At 35.4% G+C, this 23,656-nt stretch overlaps 1 protein-coding gene across 4 annotated transcripts in view; it reads right to left on the minus strand.

Annotated features, from left to right (window-relative positions):
* LOC136032738 (uncharacterized) overlaps positions 1–23,656 on the minus strand; it is a 161,179-nt gene that overhangs the window by 89,695 nt on the left and 47,828 nt on the right. Inside the window, exon 2 of one of the 4 annotated variants that reach the window (XM_065713068.1) lies at positions 17,526–17,673. The exons of 1 other annotated variant lie outside the window; for it this stretch is intronic. The gene's annotated coding sequence lies outside the window, so the exon portion shown is untranslated. Of the gene's footprint in view, positions 1–536; positions 695–17,525; positions 17,674–23,656 lie in introns of those variants that run through there. 2 more of the 4 variants (XM_065713066.1, XM_065713067.1) reach the window with 2 other exon arrangements.

Consider the following 23,656-nt stretch of genomic DNA (forward strand, 5'->3'; position numbering starts at 1 on the left):
TCTACAATAGGGTTCTCTGATACGCTGAATCTGATGGTGTGATTTTCGTTAAGATTATATAACTTTTAGGGGGTGTTTCCCCCTATTTTCTAAAATACCGCAAATTTTCTCAGGCTCGTAACTTTTGATGGGTAAGACTAAACTTGATGAAACTTATATATTTAAAACCAGGATTAAAATGCGATTCTTTTGATATAGCTATTGGTATCAAAATTCCATTTTTTAGAGTTTTGGTTACTATTGAGCCGGGTCGCTCCTTACTACAGTTCGTTACCACGAACTGTTTGATTAGCTCGTTGTTTCGTGACATAAACTATGATGCAGGTATATTTTAATTAAGTATTTAATATATAGAGGTGGTTAGGTATTTTGTTACTACAATATTATATTTTCATCAATTTTTGGTATATTCCATTATGATCAACCTAACTTCACTTCTTGAGTCTTCTATGTATAATATGTCAATACCAAGTAATCTACCCAAATGTTGGAATTAAGAACAGCTATGTCTTCAGTAGCCTATTTGCAAGTCTTACTTACCTGGTGTATGTATTATCCTTTACCATTCCTTCCGTATCATCCCATCACCCAATATCGAATAGATCTAATTAAGTATATTCAGCGTTCGTTTGGTCTTTGCCACCGTTCTCAGCAGGCCTCCGCCTTTGGTCAGCCCACACGAAATGTGTGAAAACACCATACTGTTTTATTCAACAGGGAATTCTATACTAATTGACTTCCATAAATGTAACTTCAAATAAATATTCTTTTTAAATTTATGCAGCCCATTAGATGTCAGATTGTTATTCCTGTGATAAATTTCTGAACAGCATCTTTCAATTAGATTTAGCTTTAGACATTTAATGTTTTAAACTTGATGTTTTTGTGCTACAAAAAAGGTTTGAAATAGAACTATACAAGCTTGTCTTGGTTGACAGTAACAATGACTGGTTAAAATATCGAATTTGTTCCCGATCTGACAATAAATTAGTCAGAATATAGCCCCGAGTGTCGTTTCGCATACTCAATGGGGCCATAACAATGAAAAATGGAAGTATTGTCACAAATGCTTAATTATGATATGTTTGGAACCTTAATCCTCCCGACCCCTCTGGGATTTATTTAAGATCTGGTCTGGCCGTTATTTGGAGTGTCTTGTAACCACCGCAGTTGTACGTGGGTAATCTAATAGGCTCATAGATATATCACTATTTAGATTGTTGGCCGGGTTTTACCCCCCCCCCCGGAAAATACCCTCCCAGAAAATATTCCCCGCAGAAAATACCCCTCGGAAAATCCCACTGTGGAAAGTAGCTCCCCCCCCGTTGAAAATAAGGTTTTCCAAATTTGAAAATTTTATTTGAGTTTTTTCTAAGGGGGAAGGAATTTCGGTACTTGTGTATTATGCGCCACTCACTTAAGTTTACACTGATGTAAAACTCGAGAAAAACTTTTACTTAGCGGAATTTCTGGCAAGAACTGAAAAACATTCAGAAATAAGATAAAAAAAACGAGTCTTTTTCTTCAAATGAAAGTATTCCTAGAGAGTTTTTAAGGAGGAATCGTCAAAAGAAATTGTCTGGGGGAGTCTGTAGCGAGGATGGAATTGTCCGAAAGTAGTTTCTTGGGGCTATTTTACGTGAGTGGAACTTTCCATGGTATCGATTTTGTGTGGGGGGGATTTTTCATTGGGAGGGAGGCAGTATTCCAGCCATTATTTGTGAAAAATATTAGAAACTAAATAAAACAACTTTTTTCATCTGAAAGTAAGGAGCAACGTTATTTTTAAAACAAACAACAATTAATCGGTATATTGCATGCGCTGCCCCCTCCTTAGTACCTCGATTTTTACGCTAACATTCGACCTTTCGACAGTTTTTTTAAGTGCTAAAAAACTTTAGCATAAGGAGCGGGGTATTGAGGAGGGGACAGCCCTTTTAATATGCCTAATAGTTTATGTTTGTCTGAATTTTTAACGTTGCTCCTTACTTTCAGTTGAAAAAACTTGCGTTTTTTATTTGTTCATGGATAAAAGCAACAACAAGTAAAAGAATAGGGAATTTACATAAGACAGTAAAATCTGTTGCACCTTAAGGATGTTTCGGCTCTATATCCAAGAGCTGTCCTCAGCAAACTATGTATATAAATAAAATAAACAAAACCAAAACCAAAAAACTAAAACAGTCCCCAGTCTTTTTTATGATGGAAAGGCAGTGTGGTCTTCGTAGCTATTTAAAAATAATGGATTGTGTTATATATATATATATATATATATATATATACATATATATATGTATATATACAATGGATGATCGTACCAAACCAAGGGAGATCGCTCACTTGAACAGGAATTGAATGTTTGTGTACCCTTTTAAACGACCTAACAGAATGAAGAGTAACTAGCCCCCTTCTCATGCCCCCCTTTTCTCCAAAGAAATCCAAAGGAAATTTGAGATAGCCATTTGGTTCATCACAATTGAAAGGTCTAATAAATATACCTCTCGGGATGAGGTGACCTCCACAACCCCTAGGGAAAGGACTGCAAGTTTGAGATTTTTGCATTGAATACAGATAGTATTTGTTATTTTGAAACGTACGGACATTATTCGCAGGGGAAGGTGTTTCCTGGGGGAGAATATTTAGTACGGTGGATATATTTTGGGGGAAATTTCTTTTAATTCATCTATACAGTTCTTTTTGTTTATCTTTATTTCTCATTAGATGCAAAATTTTAGTGTTATTCCATCCCCATAGACATGGTTGTTTGAACTTGAGAGTATTTTGAACAAAATGGCTATTTCAAAAAAATTAATCGAATGAGGGAGAGGGCGTAGCTAAAAGGTATGGGATGGTGATTGGCAGCCATCCAAACACTTGGAACCCTCCCCCCTCCCACCAAAAAAGAGATTCCTGAAAGTTTGAACTTAATACACTCAGCTATTTTTAATATATCACAGATCCTTTACTAAGACTGGATTCACATTATCCCTATTGATTTAGCCATTGATCAATGCCGCTCAACATTTTTCAAAATTTCACATTAATACCCCTGGCCTTTTTGGAGTTCACCCAGAATCAAAATTCCCATTTTCCTAATGAAAGATCCCGTATGTAAACACAGAATAAGTCATATAATTTACAATCCTTGCCCCAGGGTCATGGGGTAACGGCACCACCGGAGGCATAGCTATTAGACCTCTTGACTAGTTTGAACAAAATAACAGTTCCATCAATAAGGAGAGAGAGCACATACAAAGGGCAAGGAAGAGGGCTTGTTGCCTTCTAATCTCTCTTCAACTATCCCTATTTATTCGTTGAAAGTTTCAACAAAATAAAATCATCCCCGGGGGCTAGGGGGAGAATCAGCCCCCGAAGCATGGCTGTTTCAGCTTTGGACTATCTTGAACACAATGGATATCTAAAATATTGTATCGGGTGAATTTGGGGAAATAGAGCAGGGAGGGGGGGCTGGCTGCACACCAATTACTTTTTATTCTTAAGAAGAGCACTATAACTTTTAATTAGCAATCGAATGAATCCCCTTCAAAGTTTACATGACCACCCATGCCATATGAAGTGCTCGGAAAAAAATTATAGTACATTGAAGCCCTACGGCTCTATGTTATAGACAATACCACAGCGATACCACTGACTTAAACCGAATTATCCAGGGGGAAAAAGGGATAAATTTTCCTTGGGGGAGACACCTACCACCGATTTATTCGTGGTTGTTTTAATGATTAACTTTTAAGGAACAATTTTCTGTTCATTCGAAGCTAAGGAGGTTCTTTGAGCACATGGTTTGAAAATATTATGCAGGCTACATTAATTGAATAAAGGTAATTAGATAAGAAAGTGATGCGACCCTACATTGCAGTTAAATGTTCAGCACCCACAGATAGTTTTTGAGGATGTGAGGGGGGAGCATTCAGTCATACTTAATTGTTGAGATCTTTTCGGATGTAAATAACTTATACATGAGTTATCAATATAAATTATGAGTGTGTTCTCTTAATTACTCATTGCTCTAATAACTTAGTCTCTACTGAAGATAGAGGGAATATATCTTAAATCCACTTAAGGCCAAATTTGCAATTTTTAGAACAAAATAAAGCTACAGCTTGTTTTTCAGAACTCAACCTCTTGATGAGAAAGCCATTAGCAAAAAAAAATAATATACAAATTTCGTTTTAATTAAAAAAACAAGTTTTTTTTTAATTGAAAGTAAGGAGCGACATTAAAACTTAAAACGAACAGAAATTAATCCGTATATGAAAGGGGCTGTTCCCTCCTCAATGCCCCGCTCTTTAAGGTTAAGTTATTTTTTTCTGTTTTAAAAAGTAGAGTTGAGAGAAAGGGTCAAACTTAATTATTAATGTTGCTTATTTCTCATAGAAATAATTTCTAAACAGAAATTATTACGTATGTGAGTTAGTTCACCCCCTCGTCAGTATCTCGCTCTTTACGATAAAGTGTTTTAATTCAAAAGATCTATTTCTTCTAATTGAACGGCTTTTTGGATTCAGGGGGTATTCTTAATTTATTGGAACAAAATTTGAACTTTAGCGTAACGAGCGAGGTATAGACGAGTGGGCAAAATTCCTCATATTTCGTATATGAGAGAGTGGCATAACAATAATGGCAGGTATAAACAATATTTTTTTTTGTGTTATTTTTCGGCATATTTTAGCATTTAATACTATCGTAAGCAGCTTCGTAACTTTGATTTTTATGTGATAATAAACCAAAGATATTGTATGATTTTGACTTGTGGTTGTTATTAATAAAAAAAAAAGTTTTTTCCAACTGAAAGTAAGGAAGAACATTAAAACTTAAAACAAACAGAAATTATTACGTATATGAGGGGGGTTGCCACCTTCTCAATACATCACTCTTTATGCTGCTGTTTGTTCCTATTATTTAAGAATGACTTCTGACGCGCAAGTACCGTTTAATTTGAATACCAAGATTTTTAGAAATTCATAAACACTTTAGCGTAAAAAGAGAGGTATTGAGGAGGGGGCAACGCCCTCGTATACATAATAACAACAAAAAAGAATAATCTGAGAAAATTGCGGTTCAAACAGTTCGTGGTAACGAACTGTAAGTAAGGAGGCACCCGGCTCAACAGTAACTGAAATTCTAAAAAAATGTTATAGAAAAAGGACTTCGATACCAATAGATACATTAAAAGAATTTGCTTTATGCCAATTCAAAATATATAGCTTTCATTAACTTAGTCTTACCCATCAAAGGCTACGAGCCTGTGAAAATTTTCCTGATTTTCAAAAAAGGAGGAAACACTCCCTAAAAGACCAAGTGATCCTAATGAAAATCGCACCATCAGATTCAGCGTATCAGGTTGATCTTATCAACCCAGTGGTCTTAGAATATTCGAAGAGGGCTAATTCAAACGGAAAGTAAAAGTTCTAGTGCCCTTTTTAAGAGACCAAAAAGATTGGAGGGCAACTAGGCCATCTCCCCCGACACTTTTTTCCCAAAATCGTCCAATCAAAATTTTGAGATAGCTATTTAGTTCATAATAGTTGAAAAGCCCAATAAATATTCCTTTGGATATTATATGACCCCCTCCCCACAGCCCCGGGGGAAAGGTCTTTAAGTTATAAAATTTGCCCATTGTTTACACGCAGTATTTGTTATTGGGATGCATGCATGCATTTTCGGGTGGGGAGCAAATTTCCTGCTGGAGGTTTATCCAAAGGGGAATTTTCCATGGGGAGGGAAGTTTCCAGAGAGTGAACTTGTCAGAGAAAATTATACACTGCAGGAATTTGCCACGATTCTTACAGAAAATTCTTTTTATATGTCTTGCTTTCTCTTTTCTGTCTCAATTTTGTGCGCGGAGTGGTTAAGAGTAATTGTCTGGGGTAAATTTTCACCGGGAAAGAATTGTCTAGAGGATATTTCCGCGGTAAGGGGATATCTCCGTTGAGGCGGGCTAAAACTTTCTGGCATTATTTAAAAATTATCCGAAACGCTTTAGCATTTAAACCGTTGAGGAGTAGATAAAAACACACCAGAACCTTCATTGGAATTATAGATCCTTATATAATCCTTAAGTTAATATCTGTTTGCTTTTTAATTAACATAAATTTATCTTATTTAAATTTAAAAAATATCTTAAATACTATTTTTAGTTAAAATTAAATAAAAAAAAACTAGTTTTTTAACTGAAAGTAAGGAGCGACATTAAAACTTAAAACGAACAGAAATTACTCCGTATATGAAATGGGTTGTCCCCTCCGCAATCCCTCGCTCTTTACGCTAAAGCTTTTAATTGTTTTAAAAAGCAGAATTGTGGCAAAGAGTCAAACCTTAGCGTAAAGAGCAGGGCGTTGATGAGGAAGCAGCCCCTTTCATATACGGAGTAATTTCTGTTCGTTTTAAGTTTTAATGCCGCTGCTTACTTTCAGTTAAACAATTAGTTTTTTATTTAATTTCTGAACGTTTTTGAATTATTAAGTTTAATTTTGGCTCTCCACACATAAATTATTAAAATGAAATTTGCATATTAATTCCTTTTTTGGCTAAATGGCGTTCTCTTAATTTTGATCAGACGATTTTGAGAAATAAGGGATGGGGAAGGAGGCCTAGTTGCCCTGCAATTTTTCGGTTACATAAAAAGGCAACTAAAATTTTAATTTTTAACGAATGTTTTTATTAGTAAAAAATATACGTAACTTAAGAATTAACTTACGTAACAAACTTTTATATTCTTAAATTTTTGTTATGTATATGAGGGGGTTTGTACCCTTGTTAATACCTCACTCTTTACACTAAATCGTAAGTTTTGTCGTAGTTCCTTAAGAATGAACCCCTGAATCAGAAAGACCGAAGAATAAATAGTTAAAATTACTAAAAATACTATAGCATAAAGAGCGACGTATTTGTCTCCTCCTAAATACCTCGCTCTTTATGCTAAAGTATTTTTAGCACCCCTCATATGCGCAATAATCTCTGTTCGTTTTAAGTTTCAATGCTACTCCTTACTTTCAATTGAAAAAACTTTTCCATGTTTATTTTTTCATTGTTTTTTTATAGTTATTTTAGAAAATCCTGCTCCCTTTTCACTGAATTTCTGTTCCCCCATGACATAATTCTCAAAGGAAAGATCCTCCCACATAGCCCTCTCCCCTCAACACCACCCCCAAAACCAAAAAAAAAATCCCCTGAAAACGTCCCTACACTTCCCAATAACCATTATTATATGTAAACACTGGTCGAAGTTTGTAACTTGCAGCCCCTCCCCCAGGGACTGTGGGGGAGTAAGTCATTCCCAAAGACATAGTTATTACGGTTTTTGACTATGCGGAACAAAATGGCTATCACAAAATTTTGATCCGTTGACTTTGGAGAAACAATGAGCGTGGGAGGGGGCCTAGGTGCCCTCCAAATTTTTTCGTCACTTAAAAAGGGCACTAGAAATTTTAATTTCCGTTAGAATGAGCCCTCTTGTGACATTCTAGGACCACTTGGTCGATACGATGACCCCTGGGAAAAAAAAAAAACAACAAATAAACACGCACCCGTGATTTGTCTTCTGGCAAAAAAAAAAACGAAATTCCACATTTTTGTAGATAGGAGCTTGAAATTTTTGCTATAGGGTTCTCTAATACGCCGAATGCGTTGGTGTGATTTTCATTAAGATTCTATGACTTTTAGGGGGTGTTTTCCCTATTTTCTAAAATAAGGCAAATTTTCTCAGGCTCGTAAATTTGATGAAACTTATATATTTAAAATCAGCATGAAAATTCAATTCTTTTGATGTATATTTTAGCATCAAAATTCCGTTTTTTAGAGTTTCGTTTACTATTGAGCCGGGTCGCTCCTTACTACAGTCCGTTACCACGATCTGTTTGAAAAAGGACCAATATGATCAATGTGTTCGAAACTGCATGCAAAAATATTCAACTTTCTTCGTAATATTTTACGAACAAATACAAGCGGAATTTGCGAATTTACGCAAAATTTGAGGGACAGTGTCAGCACATGGTTTACAACATGTGCGTCTGTAACATTTTGGTAAGTTTTTCACCTTGAAGCAGTTATCTTTACTTAGTTGAAAACTTACCTGGGTTTAAAGATCGAATGTGGACTCGTTTCTAATTATATGCATTCTTTATTAGATTTTCTTGTTCCAAAGTCTGCCTTTCGGAATTTAACAATTCTGTAAGAATCATCAAATACCCCTCTCCAAGATAATCATCAAACAATACTTTCAAAAATTAAAAACGTAGGAGGACGGGGTTCGCCCTTCTTAATTTCTCTCTTGTAACGCTAAGGTTTTTTATTTCTTCAAAGAAGTATCTCTTTCCAATTAACGGCACTTGTGTTTCAGGATCAGGATTCTGAAATAATCGGAATAACCCGTCAAACTGTTATGTAAACGGTAAGGAAGAGAGGAGAGGGTAGGCCCCCTCATATACCGAATAATAAATATTTGTTTAAAGCTTAAACAGCTTATTGATCAATTGTACGTTAGTACTTACAGTTAAAAAAATATTTTTTTTAAATTAATTTTTGACCGTTTCTTTCCGCGGAGAATTTTCCTATGGAAAGCTCCTCCCATATACAATCCCCCCCAGAAGACTCCCACCGACGATTTTCTTCTAACAAAAAATTACCCTTGGAGAAATCAGGGCGGATAAAAGTAAATGCTCCACACAGGGCAATGTCTGGTAAAATTTCAAATACTTTTTTACACTTGATGTCCGGTTTTGACTTAAATCACACAGTATTAAAAATGCATTTTCTTATGATAAATATTTCCCACTCAATCAACTCCAATCTGGAAATAAAATATTAGGGATAAAGCGGCATTTATTAATATTCATATAGAAATCCTATTTGTCTACTAAGTTTTTTCAAAATCTTATAAACCAATCTAGTCTTCTATAAAACTAAATGAAGAATCCCACAAAAAGCTTTCTCCTCAAGGCCATTTCTGTGGAGCCCTGAAAGTGAGGCTAATCAGACCGCTCTAATTTGAAGCTCTGAAGATGTGTGGGTTTGCTTACCTTAAGTGTAAAAATAAAGAAATTATTTTTGTGTAAAATAAAGAAATCAAATTTTTCGACTGATAGTAAGTAGCAAAATTAAAAAAGACATGAATTATTACGTATATGATAGGGCATGCTCTCTCCTCAATACCTCGCTCTTTATGCTAACTTTTTTTCAAGAACTTATAAAAAAGCTTAATATTTTAATTAATCATCCCTTGTGTTTCAGGATTCAGTCATAAATAATTAGAAGAGAAAGTAAAACTTTAGCGCAAAGAGCGAGGTATTGAGGAGAGGGAAATCCACCTATATACGTAATCATTTCTGTACGTTTTAAGTTTTTGTGTTGCTGCTTAATTTCAGGTGACAAAAATTGTTCTTTTACTTAATTAATTTAAAACACTTTTTCCAAAAAACAAGTTCTACAAAGAAAAGTAAAGCGATTCATTAAGCCAAAAATTAGCAGAAATTAAGTCAAATAATGTTCCAAGCGTAAAACTGCCAAGTCACTATTAATAAAAAAATGAAACTCAAAACTAAAAGAAATGTTCAAAATGAGCAAAATATAACGTGAGTAGGGCTTAAAACCCCAATGCCTTCTCAAGGCCAGAACGTAATTTGTGCCCACGGAAAATCCCTTCATGGAAAGTTCTTTTCAGGTAAAATGCCCCCCTGAAAACAATCAGTTTCTGATGTTTTGAAATCATGCTGGAAATTCCCTCCTCCATGGAAAAGTTTAACTATAAATATCTCACACCCTAGTAGGATATACCCCCATCTTCTCCAAGTATTCCCTCAGGAGGACTTATCCCGTGGAAAACTCCTCCAGCTATGGCCCTATGGAGTATTCTTCCCATGGGAAATCCCACCTCTACGGGAAGATACCCTAGACAATTCGAACCTGGTCTTGGAATCTAAAAAGATTCCACGAGAAAGTTTCCCTTAAAATCTCGACATGTAAAATTTAGTCGGCATAAACAAAGTGAGATAAATAAACGAATTTCGTAGAAAAATTCCTGGTAACCTCTCCCGGTGTGAAATTTTCTCTGGAAAGCTCATCCCCCAGAAACGTCCCTTCCCTCGGAATATTCACCCCGTGGAAAATCCCCTTGTAGAAAATTCCTCCCCCCACCAAAAAAAAATGTCTGTACACTTCCCAATAACAAATACTATACGTGAACAATGAACCAGTTTCATGACTTACAGACCTTTCCCCAGGGTCTGTTGTAAGTCAAGTTATCCCAAAAGACGGGGCTACTGGACTTTTCAACTACGTTGAACAAAAGGGCTATCACAAAATTTTCATCGGACGACTTTGGGGAAAAAAGGGTGGGAGGTGGGTTAGTTGGCCTCCAATCTTTCCGGTCACTTAAGAAGGGCACTAGAACGATTAATTCTGGTTTGAATGAGCCCTTGTCCAATATTTTAGGACTTTGGTTCGATGCAATTAGGCTACCCATGGGGAAAACGAGTAAAAAACACTTACGAAAAAAAACACAAACAAAAATGAGCATGGGAGGGGGTCTGGATGCCCTCCAATTTTTGGTCATTTAAAAAGGGCACTAGAACTTTTAATTTATGTTAGAATGAGCCCTCTCATGACATTCTAGGACCACTGGGTCGATACGATCACCCCTGGAAAAAAACACACATCCGCGATCTTTCTTCTGGCAAAAAAAATACAAAATTCCACTTTTTTGCAGATGGGAGATTACTTCTGCAAGGAAGTTCTTTGAAACGCTGAATCTGATCCGATCTTTTCTGGAATCTGAATCTGATTTTTTCAAGATCTATTCTAAAAGAGCTGGGATAAACCGTCTATGTTAGTTCAAACGTATACACAAATTAAAAGAATTCCTTCCCCTACGGAAATATATTCTAGACAGTTCAAACCCGGTAAAGATTTCCCCCTGGACAATTCCCCTTAAAATACCCAACTGTAAAATTGAGTTGGCAAAGATAGAGTAAGACAAATAACAGGAATTTCGCATAGGAATTATGGCTAATTCCGTCAGTGTAAAATTTCTCCAGAAAAGTTCATTCCTCGGAAACTTCCCTCCCCATTGAAAATTCTCCCAAGCATAAGCCCTTCCCCCAAACGTCTATATAATTTTCAATAACAAATACTATACGTAAACAATGGGCAGGTTTAATAACTTATAGACCTTTTCCTAGGGCCTTTAGATTTCATATTATCCCCAAAGGCATAGTTCCTGGGCTTTTTTAATTATGGTGAAAATAATGGTTATCTACAAATATTGATCGGACAACTTTGAGGAAAAAAGAGGTGGGAAGGGTTTAGTTGCCTTCCAATCGTTTCGGTCACATGAAAAAAACTAGAACTTTTAACATCCTTTCAAGTGAGCCCTTTCCTGATATTCTAAGATTATTGGTTCAATGTGATTACCCTGAGAAAAAAAGGGAAATAAACACGTATCTGTGATCTTTCTTCTGGCATAAAATACAAATTTCCAATTTTTGAAGATGAGAATTTGAGACATGTATAATAGGGTTCTAGAATACGCTGAGTCTGATGATGTGATCAAACAGTTCGTGGTAACGAACTGTAGTAAGGAGCGACCCAGCTCAATAGTAACCGAAATTCTAAAAAACGGAATTTTGATACCAATAGTTATATAAAAAAAATTGCATTTTAATGCTGATTTTAAATATATAAGTTTCATTAAGTTTAGTCTTACTCATAAAAAGTTACGAGCCTGAGAAAATTTGCCTTATTTAGAAAACAGGGGGAAACACCCCCTAATAGTCATAGAATCTTAACGACAATCACATCATCAGATTCAGCGTATCAGAGAACCCTACTATAGAAGATTCAAGCTCATATCTACAAAAATGTTGAATTTTCTATGCTTTGCCAGAAGACAGATCACGGATGGGTGATTATTTGTTTTTTTCCTCAGGGGTGATTGTATCGACGCAGAGGTCTAGAATTCCGCTAGAGGGATCATTCTAACGTATATTAAAAGTTCTAGTGCCCTTTTTAAGTGACCAAAAATTGGAGGGCACCTACGCCCCCTGCCACACACATTTTTCCCCAAAGCAACCGGATTAAAATTTTGAGATAGCCATTCTGTTCAGCTTAGATAAAAACCTAATAAACATGTCTTTGGGGACGACTTCATCCCCCCCAGTCCTCGGGGGAGGGGCTGCAAGTTACAAACTTTGTCCATTGTTTACATATAGTAACGGTTAGTATGAAGTGTGCGGACATTTTCAGGGGGACTTTTTTGCGTTGGGGTGGGTCGGGGGAAGCGAGTTACGTGGGAGGATCTGTCCATGGAGGAATTTATCATGAGGGAAGAAAATTTCCATAAAGCATTTCCATCTCGCATTTAAACAAAAACAGTGAGAAAATAAATTAAAAAAAAAAATTCAACTAGAAGTAATGAGCAGCATTAAAACTTGAAACGAACATAAAATATTACGTTTGTAAGGGGGTTCGTCTCCTCCAAAATACCTTGCTCTTTACGCTAAAGTATTTTTAGTAATTTCAACTATTTATTCTACGGTCTTTGTGATTCAGGGGTCATTCTTAAAGAATTGGGACAAAATTCAAGCTCTAGGGTAAAGAGCGAGATATTGGCGAGGGGGTGAACCTCCTCATATACGTAATAAAAATATATGAATATAGAAGTTCGTTACAAAAGTTATTTCATAAGATAGATAGATAGATAAGTGTATTCCAAAAACCCATGGGCCATATACACACAAAAATATAAATAAATAACAAACAAGCAAGGAAATTAACAACAGTACGAATTACAAACACGCACAAAAACAGAATTCAACGCGAAAAGTGCCTAATCTAACAAGAAAAGAAATTAGTCATATAAAACTTTTTCTTCTTATTAAGGATTTATCTATATATACTCCCATTCAAAATATTGTGGTTGGGTTACAATTTTGCAGAATACCCGGAAGCATCAAATTAATCCCATGCAAATAAATTTCCCGTAAATCCAAGAGCACCGGGCATTTCCGGAGAAAATGATCCAAGTCTTCATCATCATCATTACAAAGGGGACAAACATACCGCCTATCAGGACCAACTATCATTTTATTTTTGTCGAAAGTTTTTTGCCTGTTCTGGATAGGAAGACAATTCGCCCTAAGCTGAATCCAACGACGTAGAATCATAGCCGGTAAATTAAATTTAAAATAAACTTCCTCTCCAAAACTACGTTTTGCCTGATTATAATGTTGTAGGGTTGTAGAATCTAAAACCAGCCCTTGCCAATGCTGAATTTCCTGACTCTCTAATATAAATCGTACCTGGCTTTCTAAATTTGTTGGTACATCACTAGAGCAAAGACCATTATTCCATAAATAAGGCATTCCTACTTTTTCTAGTAATGATTTAATTTGGGATGGCCATGAGGTTTTTAAACCACATTTTAACATCTGTTCATATGCCGCTCTTACTAGTCTATCTTCATTACTCTTAGTTAACTTCAACCAGAATCTAAGCATTAAAATATACCTACGTAGCTTTAAGGAAAACAGGCCCATATCACCTTTCAGAATCTGTGAATGAGTTGTCTGATGTAGATCAAACACTCTTTTATAGTACTGGAGCTGAAGGGACTCCAGTTGCTGCACCGTTTCTCCACCCCATATCTCTGCTCCGTATTCTATCACGGGTAAAATTTTTATGTTAAATATTCTTTTATGCATTTTTAGGTTTTTAATCCCCATTATCGTCTGGTTTCTAAATATTGCTGACATGGCCACCCTACCTCTCTTAATTATTTCATCAACATGACTCCTTAGGCTATCATTATCCGATAAGATAAAGCCTAAATATTTTATTCTTTTACTTATAAATAGTTCCTTATTATTAAATTTAAACGTATAATTTTCATCGCCCCCAACACTCTTTTTTTTTTTTAATAACAACTTTACTCTTTTCAGTATTCAGCCTTAATTTTTTTATCTGCAAATATTCTTCTATGAGATTCAAAAGTGTCTGTAGATCTTGCGGTTTATTAGCCACCAAAGCAATATCATCTGCAAATAATAAGAGAGATAGTTTTTGAGTCCCTAGGCTAACTTTCGGAGCCCATCTATTCTCTAGAAAGTTAACAACATCATTAATAAAAATATTAAACAACTTAGGTGAAAGGGTACTGCCCTGTTTTACTCCCCGCTTAATATCAAAAAGCTTCGAAAACCTATTACCAACTTGTATGATTCCACTCACACAAGTATACATGCTCACTATCAATCTAACAAATGAATGGGGAAGGCCAATATTTAGCATGGCATCATTCAATAACTCTCTGTCGACACTATCAAAAGCCTTATGGAGATCCAGAAATCCCACATAAAGACAAGTTTTACCCTTTCCATATTTATCTATTAATGCCTTTAAAATAAACACACTATCTGTCGTCCCATACCCTGTCCTGAAACCTCCTTGTTCCTCATGTATTAAATTATTTTTATTTAACCAATTGGAAAGCCTGGTATCTAATATTTTCTCCAAGACCTTACTTAAAGCAGGGGCAAGCGCTATTAAACGATAATTTTCATGCGCCTTTGGGTTTCCTCTCTTAAAAAGTGGTATAAACAATGATGTCTTCCAAGCGCTTGGCCATTGCCCTGACGTTAACACCTTATTACAAAGACGAACAATTATCGGCATCAAAATGGAAAGAAAATTCTTAAATAACAATATTGGTATACCATCAAGACCCGCAGCAGTACCACCTTTTAAATTCTTAAATATTGACTTAATCTCTTGGCCATTCACATCACCCACTAAATCGTAATCATGTTCCCTCATAGGATAAATAACCATCTCTGGGGTATGCGCTACCTCCTGAAGATCTACAGAGTCACCTTCCAAATTATTTAGGTAATCAGGCCATGAATCAGCTTCCGGAACAGCCTGGGTATTAACATTTCCCTTTCCACTATCATTCTTTATATAGCCCCAAAACTTTTTAAAGTCTTTATTTTTAAAATCGTCAGCAATGTCCAGTTTCTTCTTATTCTCGTACTCTTTTTTTTCTTTTTATTAAACTTTTATATTCTCTTCTTTTATCTTTATATTTAGCCAATCTCAGACTTTGATCTTCCGTGCTATTAAGTTCATTCAAACGATTTAATAAATATTTTACTTCTTCTTTCATTAACTTGCAATCCAAGTCAAAATATCCCTCATTCTTTTTTATTTTTTAGTCAGGCCACATGATTCTGCACAACTGCCCACTATTTCATTTAACAGCATAATTACACTGTGTGCATTTTTTTCATTGTCTTCTAACGCTTTCTACTTATTTTTTACATGCGACTCCAAGAGCTCCCTTTTAAATGCCTCAATATCTTTATCTGTTAAGTCATTTCTAATTCGTTTTTCTAAACCTATCTTTCTATAATCCGCATTGTAGAAATTTCTTACTCGTGAACCGTGGTCCAAAAACTGCCTAATCTTCACCTCAAGCATAATAGCTCTATGATCAGATCCAACTAAATCTAATACTCCCATATTTATTGATTCAGGTACAAATTGCGTATTAATTAGCACATAATCTACAACACTTGGAGTTGGACCCGAAAGGCAAGTGAACTCGCCCCTACCCTTATAATTCCCAAACCTACCATTCGCAATCATCAGACCATGTTCCCCACAAAACGCCAGGAGCTTTCTTCCCCATACATTTATTTTTCTTTTTTCATCCTTGTTGCTTCGTGGTATTCTACAACAAATTGGGACAAAATCACCTAAATCCGGGATCAACACATCTGGGATCTCAGCCTCCAGGCCGGTATAAGCATTGAAATCCCCCATTAGCACACACTCTAGATCTCTATAACTTTTTTGTATTAACGAAAATTCTTCTCCTAAAATTTCCCAAGTATTTTCTCGATTATACGAACTATTCTGTGGAGGTATATACACTACACCCAAAATTAATTGCTTCCCACATTTCAAATAAATATACAGCCAAAGCAAGTTTTCAGATCTACTACTGATTCTCTCATAACCTTCAATAGCAGATGCTTTAACCAAAACCAAAATGCCACCATAATGTCTATTATTTCTTGCTACATTACGCACGGTCTGTTCAACGAAATACCCGGGGAGAGGTGATATAGGAGAACAATCGTTCCATGTTTCAATAAGCGAAATCACATCAAACGAAAATAAATCGTCATATAAATAGGTCAACTTATCACGTAATCCTTGTATGTTCCATGACACTAGACTCAGTATAAGGCCCTCTATGTCCTATGTTTCTAAGCCTTCTGTTAGCACATTAACAACACTTAAGTTACGTATATTTTTACTAACAATAACGTTCCTAAAAAAAATAAAATTTTAGTTGCATTTTTAAGTAGCCAAAAGTTGGAGGGCAACTTGACATCCTCCCCCACCCTTTTGTTTTATCACAACCCTCCGATCAAAAGTATGAGATAGTTATTTAGCAAAAAAAATAATTTGCAAATTTCTTTTTAATTATTCATGTGCTGTGAGTCAAAATCAAAACACGCATTAATTCAAAAACGTTCAGAAATTAAAATAAAAAAAAAGTTTTTTTTTAACTGAAACTAAGGAGCGACATTAAAACTTAAAACGAACAAAATTATTCCATATATGAAAGGGGTTGTCCCCTCCTCAACACCTCGCTCTTTACGCTAAAATTTTTATTGTTTTAAAAAGTAGAGTTGTGACAAAGAGTCAAACTTTATCGTATAGAGCGAAGCGTTGAGGAGGGGACAACCTCTCTCATATACGGAACAATTTCTGTTCGTTTTAAGTTTTAATGTCTTTAAGTTTTAAACTAAGTTTTAAGTTTTTATTTAATTTTTATTATGGTTCCTTGACTTTTTTTTAAAACCAGGCACATTTTCTCAGACTCTTAGCTTTTGATGAGTAAAACTAAACTTGAAAAATTCTTATATATTTGGAATTAGCATAAAAAGCCAATTCTTTAGATATATCCATAGATATTAAAATTCCGTTTTTTGAAGTTTTGGTTACTATTGAGCCGTGTTACTCCTTACTTACAGTTCGTTATCACAAGATGTTTTATTTGCCTTCACAATTCTCGAAGTTTGCCTTGTGTATTTTTCCAGACTATTCATATCTCTTATGTAGTTCACCTAAGTATATAAACTGTACCCCCCCCCCTCCAACTGAAAAACTGGATACTTCACAAATGCGTGTCTGACTGCTTCTGTTACTCATGAACTACTGTTGAATCATCATGATGAATGATGGAAAATAATTGGCAATTACCAGCATTTATAATTTGCATACATGGAATGAGCAAAGCCTAAAAAAATAAACTCGTAATGGAATAATATCATATTCATGAATGTTCACATGGAAGGTCTCAAAGCAAAGTTATTAATTATAATTTTCTGGGGCTGCTTGTCAACATGATTTAAAACAAAAAGAAGATAATTGTTGAAGTGCATTAATCCTGCATACTGTCGATATGAATATATCATTTGACAAATATAATTTTCACTTACCTAATTGGCAGAAATCAGCAGGACTTGGCAGCACTAGTCGTCTATAGCCTACTCGACTTAAATATATTTCTGTTAATTTGAAAAAATCTTTGACCTCTTCTGCCCCCTTCAGAAACAATTATCCTTTATGGCGTATGTCTCCTTTTTCCTATAGATAAGACAATCCTTTTTGTTAAAAGTATTCTGAGTAAATATAAAATTAATACATTTTTTAGCGTAGGTCTCCAGTTTCTTTGACAAAAATTGAGACAAAAGCCATGTCAAAACTGGTGTATGTCTTTTTTATCTTCGTAACGGTACAAGATGGGACAACGCTGACTGCACCATTCAACTACCCGTGCTAAGTCTACCCATGACACATACATAGCTCACTTTCGACCAAAATGGCATAAGTCGCACTTTTAACTATCATAGATCGGCTATGTGCGGATTTTGCCTTTTCCTCCCGCAAAACAGGAATCTTGGCCCGAAGAGGACCGAAATGTTACGAAAGAAAAACAGCTATCGAATAATGAGCTTCTATGTTGTAATCTTAATGTCGCTCAATATTTTGACTTGAAAAGATTTTTTTATGGTTTAATCTTGAGAAGTTAATCTCTATATAAATTAAATGACCGTTGTAAAAGATATTTTATAATATGAGCTTTTGCAAAGGAAAAATCTTAGATTGCAATTGAAAATCAAACAATTGTCTGTAACATTCTGAGAGAAAGAAATTTTGTTGTAAATCATAATCGAGCATAAATCATATGAAATAAACGGACTTTAGTAGGCTTTATTTGAGAAAAAAAAATCAAAATTAGAAACCTAATCATTAAATAAGTAGTTTTGTCCAAAATTGCATAATTTTACTGTAAACGCTATCAGTGTTTTTAAATTCCGAAAAAATCATGAGCAAACTTAAGATGGGAAGTCATTGAGATCGCTTGCTCTCCTCAAAATAAAAAAAAAAAAAATAGTCCCTTTGACTTTTCAAATCATTCTTTTATTGGGAATATATTTCTTCAAATGCCGTACTCACTCGGAAAAATAGGCTTATTCCTAGATTCAGAAGTTGAGCTAGTTTTTCAAAACCTGAAGACAATATAAGCCCGTCCCCCTGAATAACTTAAATGGGAATATCTTTAATGGAAAATATCTAAATGGTGCCTCAAGGGATATACATCAGTGACAGGTAAACTCCACCCTGCTTGGGGTGGAGTTTGCAGGATGGCTTCACCCTTCACTACCACTTGGTTGCCAACATTTCCTTTTCCTTGCTGAAACAAAAATTTCATAGATGTGCACTTCCTTAATTCCTAGGTCAGTCTAATCACATTACCAGTCTTATTTCTGTAACCCTTACAGAAATTTGAAAGAAAATTAAAAGAAATTTGTTTCCCAAGTTCCCATGCTAACTCCAGTTGCGGAATTGATTTAAATTTAGGACATATAATAGAAAGCTTTTTTTTGTAAATTTAGGTGTCACTGTCTGAAAAATGACTTTTTTCTTTTATTTTGGCAACGAATTTTTAAATGCAGTGTGGCCCGAAAGTATTTGCATAAAACCATTATTAGAAAATAGAACTACCGACATCCATGCGGCGGAAGATTTCTATCAACCGTCGGTATCAGCAAACAATAGTTGTTAATTGTTGTCTTCAGGACCCTTTGTTTTACTGTTCTACTAGCCAAAATAGTCAATTGGTGAACCGATAAGAATCAAAATGGTTCAACCTTTTTGAATGACACTTCATCAATCTCCTATTGAGAAGAGAAAGATCGTTCTAGCAGATAAACCAACAAAACGTCACTTCTGACTGTAAGGGCGTAGGATGAACAATTTAATGATCACTGTGATTTTTGAAGGGCCGTTTTAATTAGATCTGCCAAAATTGTAGTACTTGCCGTATTTGGAGCCCATAAAGTGAATCAGTTTTGTGGAGTTGTCTGTTAGAACTTGAATTGTGGGCCAAATTTTAATTTTAAAATATTTAAACGAACAAATAATAAGCCATTAAAATTAGAAAAAATTGATTTAAGGCCGTGATTAAGTGAACTAAGTCTAGGTCTTTTTCACAAGTGTACTCTATGAAGGATATTGCTTTTAGAACAAAATCGGTACCATCATGAGCAGAAGACAATAGCCTGTAAGATGATTGGAACCATTTTTCGATGTATTTTCCTGTTTTCTAACAGTCCCCTGGAATATTTTCAGCTACCTGAAATTTTTACAAGTCGGTTGCCAGAAAGAATCGTTTCAGATCGCCGATAATACCCCCTAGAGACCAAAATGACAAGCTGGTAGAATCAGCTGCTTGTTAATAGTGTGAAATTTTCATAAATTATTTCAATGCAATGAAGAAACCTAGAAATGAGAAATAGTCAGGAGCCTTAAGTAAAGTTGTGCATACAAAACCGAAATCATGGGTAAAATTAAATCAAAGCGAGGTATACATCTTAAAAGTGTTACCACACATAGACAGCGCCTTTGTAAAAAGCATTTGGAGCTTGGTAAATGCAAATATCCAAAATACCTAATAATGCGGTACGCCGAAGAACTAGACAAGTCAAGAGATTTAGGTCAAGCGACAAACCTTGAGGCGGAGCAGAACCCTTTAGCTTCTTCCCCGTTGCCCTACCTGATCGTGACTGGTGGTAGAAACTTGGATTGCGACGAATTGAAGGATTGTCGACGGATTTTTGATCCTGCATTTTTCATGCGCGATCTAGAGACTAAAGTTTGGAAGCACAGGTGAGGGGGAAACAACCCCTAAAAGTCATAGAACCTTAACGAAATTTACACCATCAGATTCAGCGTATCAGAGAATCCTACTGTAGAAGTTCCAAGCTCCTATCTACAATTAAACAAAAAAACAAGTTTTTTTAAGTGAAAGTAAGGAGCGACATTAAAACTTAAAACGATCAGAAATTACTCCGTATATGAAAGGGGCTTTTCCTCCTCAACGCCCGCTCTTTACGCTAAAGTTCTTTACTGTTTTAAAATGTAGAGTTAAGAGAAAGAGTCAAACTTTAGCACTGGACGTTTCTGAATTACTGCATGGTTTGATCTTGGCTCTCCGCATATAAATAATTAAAACAAAATTTGCATATTAATTTTGGGGGCTAAAAGGCTTTTTCATACTTTTAATCGGAAGATTTTGAGAAAAAGGAGCGAGGGAGGAGGCCTGGTTGCCCTCCAATTTTTTTATTACTTAAAAAGGCAACTATAACTTATAATTTTTACGAACGTTTTCGTAAGTAAAAAATATACGTAACTTACGAATTAAATTACGTAGCGAACTTCAATATTCGTATGTTTTATTGCGTATATGAGGGGGCTCATCCCTCGTCGATACCTCGCTCTTTACATTAAAGCTGAAATTATGTCCTAATTCCTTAAGAATGACCCTGAATAACAAAGGCCGTAGAATAAATAGTTGAAATTACTAAAAAATACTTTAGCGTAAAGAGCAAGGTATACGAGGAGGTAAACCCCTCATATGCGTAATAATTTCTGTTCGTTTTAAGTTTTAATGCTGCTTCTCACTTTCAGTAGAAAAAAAAACTTTTCATATTTATTTTTTCTTTTTTTTTTTTAAATAATGCTAGAAAATCCTGCGTCCCCTCCATTGAAAGTCTCTTCCTCCATGAGAAGTTCCTCCATGGAAAGATCCTCTCCAGTAAACCTCCCCCCTCAAATATCCCCCACAAATCAAAAAAATCTCCCCTGAAAACGTATGTACACTTCCCAGTAACCATTACTATATATAAACACAGGTCAAAGTTTGTAACTTGCAGCCCCTCCCACGGGGACTGCGGGGGAGTAAGTCGTCCCCAAAGACATAGTTATTGGGTTTTTCGACTATGGTGAATAAAATGGCTATCTCAGAATTTTGATCCGGTGATTTTGGGGGAAAATGAGCGTGGAAGGGGGCCTAGGTACCCTCCAGTTTTTTGGTCAGTTAAAAAGGGCTCTAGAACTTTTAATTTCCGTTAGAATGAGCCCTTTCGCGACATTATAGGACCACTGAGTCAATACGATCACCCCTGGAAAAAAAACAAATAAACACGCATCCGTGATTTGTCTTCTGGCAAAAAATGCGAAATTCCACATTTTTGTAGATTGGGGCTTAAAACTTATACAATAAGGTTCTCTGATACGCTGAATCTGATGGTGTGAATTTTGTTAAGATCGTATGACTTTTAGCGGGAATTTCTCCCTATTTTCTAAAATCAGGCAAATTTTTCAGGCTCGGAACTTTTGATGGGTAAGACTAATCTTGATGAAACTTATATATTTAAAATCAGCTTTAAATCAGCTAAAATTCCATTCTTTTGATGTAACTATTGGTATCAAAATTCCATTTTTTAGAGTTTCGGTTACTATTGAGCCTGGTCGCTCCTTACTACAGTCCGTTACCACGAACTGTTTGAAAATGTGGAATTTTGTATCTTTTGTCAGAAGGCAGATCACGGATGCGTGTTTATTTGTTTTTTTTTTCAGGGGTGATCGTATCGAGCCAGTGGTCCTAGAATGTTGCGAGAGGGCTCAATCTAACGGAACTGAAAAGTTCTAGTGCCTTTTCAAGTGACCAAAAATCGGAGGGCACCTAGGCCCCCGTCCCGCGCTAATTATTTTCCCAAAATCACCGGATCAAAATCCTGAGATAGCCATTTTATTCAGCGTAGTCGAAAATCCTTATAACTATGCCTTTTGGGACGACTTACTCCCCCACAGTCCCCGTGGGAGGGGCTACAAATTACAAACACTGACCAGTGCTTACATATAGTAATGGTTAATGCGAAGTGTACAGACGTTTTCAGGGGTGTTTTCATTTGGTTGGGGGCAGGGGTTGAGAAGAGGGGGATATGTTGGGGGAACTTTTCATGAAGGAAGTTGTCATGGGGCAAGAAAATTTCCATGAAGGGAGCGCAGGATTTTCTAGCATGTTTAAAAAAACAATGAAAAAATAAATATGACAAAGTTTTTTCAACTGAAAGGAACAGAATATTCCTGTTATTATTTTCCTGTAAATATTAATTCCTGTAAATATTCCGTAATTTACATTAATTTACGTTAATTCACGTAATTTACGTTAATTTCTATTAAAAGGAACAGAAATTATTACGCATATGAGGGGCTCACCTCCTCCTAATACCTCGCTCTTTACGCTAAAGTATTTTTAGGAATTTCAACTATTTATTCTACGGCTTTTGTGATTCAGGGGTCATTCTTAAGAAATTGATTCAAAATTTAAGCTTTAGCGTGAACAGCGAGGTACTGACGAGGGGGTGAAACCCCTCATATATGTAATAAAAATATGAGAATACAGAAGTTCGTTACGTAAGCTAATTTGTAAGTTACGTATATCTTTAACTAATAAATATTTATTTTTATTAATAATTTTACTAATAAAAACATTCATTAAAAATTAAAAGTTCTAGTTGCCTTTTTAAGTAACCAAAAAATCGGAGGGAAACTAGACCTCCATTCCCGCTCCTTTTTTTTCTCAAAATCATTCGATCAAAACTATGAGAAAGCCATTTAGCAAAAAAAAAGAAAAAAAAGGCAAATTTCGTTTTAATTATTCATCTGCGGAGAGCATAAATCAAAACATGCATTGATTCAAAAACGTTTAGAAATTAAATTAATTAAAAACAAGTGTTTTTTAACTTAAAGTAAGGAGTGGCATTAAAACATAAAACAAACAGAAATTACTTCATATATGAAAGGGGTTGCTTCCTCATCAACGCCCCGCTCTTCACGCTAAAGTCCGACTCTTTCTCTTAACTCTATTTTTAAAACAGTAAAAAACTTTAGCGTAAAGAGCGGAACGAAGTAATTTCTGTTCGTTTTAAGTTTTAATGTCACTCCTTACTTTCAGTTATTTTTTTTCAATTTAATTCATAAGAAAACTTTGGTTTTCTAAGAATCCTCGAAGAAAGCTTTCAACTAATTTTGGTGTTTATTTTCGAATTAATCAACTGAGGTATCTTAAATAGCCTATCCCTAGGAAAAAAAGTGGAAAAAACATTAAATTTTAAAATGCACTCTATGCATGCCGTCACAGTTTCGTATACATGGGTATTTTGTACTTGAAAATGATAGTGCTCTTTTGCTCATTTTCTCTTCTCCCTTGGTCGGTAAC

The sequence above is a fragment of the Artemia franciscana genome, chromosome 11 (assembly GCF_032884065.1).
Source record: "Artemia franciscana chromosome 11, ASM3288406v1, whole genome shotgun sequence".
NCBI classification, from domain to species: domain Eukaryota; kingdom Metazoa; phylum Arthropoda; class Branchiopoda; order Anostraca; family Artemiidae; genus Artemia; species Artemia franciscana.